This window comes from Physeter macrocephalus, chromosome 21 (genome assembly GCF_002837175.3).
Source record: "Physeter macrocephalus isolate SW-GA chromosome 21, ASM283717v5, whole genome shotgun sequence".
NCBI lineage: Eukaryota > Metazoa > Chordata > Mammalia > Artiodactyla > Physeteridae > Physeter > Physeter macrocephalus.
The window spans coordinates 25,538,643-25,540,128 of record NC_041234.1 but is presented as its reverse complement, the minus strand read 5'-3'; positions in this window follow the sequence as shown (position 1 = coordinate 25,540,128).

The window sequence follows — 1,486 nt, the reverse complement described above, 5'->3', positions numbered from 1 at the left end:
TACAAGCCAGAAGGGAGTGGCATGATATATTTAAAGTGATGAAAGGGAAGAACCTACAACCAATGTTACTCTACCCGGCAAGGATCTCATTCAGATTCGATGGAGAAATCAAAAGCTTTACAGACAAGCAAAAGCTAAGAGAATTCAGCACCACCAGAACAGCTCTATGACAAATGCTAAAAGAACATCTCTAAGTGGGAAACACAAGAGAAGAAAAGGACCTACAAAAACAAGCCCAAAACAATTAAGAAAATGGTAATAGGAACATACATATCGATAATTACCTTAAACATGAATGGATTAAATGCTCCAACCAAAAGACATGGGCTCGCTGATGGATAGACAAACAAGACCCCTGTATATGCTGTCTACAGGAGACCCACTTCAGACCTAGGGACACATACAGACTGAACGTGAGGGGATGGAAAAAGATATTCCACGCAAATGCAAATCAAAAGAAAGCTGGAGTAGCAATTCTCATATCAGATAAAATAGACTTTAAAATAAACAATGTTACAAGCGACTGGGAAGGACACTACATAATGATCAAGGGATCAATCCATGAAGAAGACATAACAATTATAAATATATATGCACCCAACACAGGAGCACCTCAATACATAAGGCAACTGCTAACAGCTATAAAAGGGGAAATCGACAGTAAAACAATAACAGTGGGGGACTTTAACACCACACTTACATCAATGCACAGATTATCCAAACAGAAAATTAATAAGGAAACACAAGCTTTAAATGACACAATAGACCAGATAGATTTAAATGATATTTATAGGACATTCCATCCAAAAACAGAAGATTACTCTTCCTTCTCAAGTGCGCATGGACCATTCTCCAGGACAGAACACATCTTGGGTCACAAATCAAGTGTCAGTAAATTTAAGAAAACTGAAATCATATCAAGCATCTTTTCTGACCACAATGCTATGAGATTGGAAATCAATTACAGGAATCCTAAGAGACTACTGCAAGCAACTCTATGCCAATAAAATGGACAACCTAGAAGAAATGGACAAATTCTTAGAAAGGTACAACCTTCAAAGACTGAACCAGAAAATAGAAAATATGAACAAACCAATCACAAGTAATGAAATTGAAACTGTGATTTAAAATCTTCCAACAAACGAAATTCCAGGACCAGATGGCTTCACAGGTGAATTCTATCATTTAGAGAAGAGCTAACACTCATCCTTCTTAAACTCTTCCAAAAAATTGCAGAGGAAGGAAAACTCCCAAACTCATTCTATGAGGCCACCATCACTCTGATACCAAAACCAGACAAAGATACTACAAAAAAAGAAAATTACAGACCAATATCACTGATGAATATAGATGCAAAGATCCTCAAGAAAATACTAGCAAACAGAATCCAACAACCCATTAAAAGGATCATACACCATGATCAAGTGGGATTTATCCCAGGGATGCAAGGATTCTTCAATATATGCAAATCAATCAATGTGATACA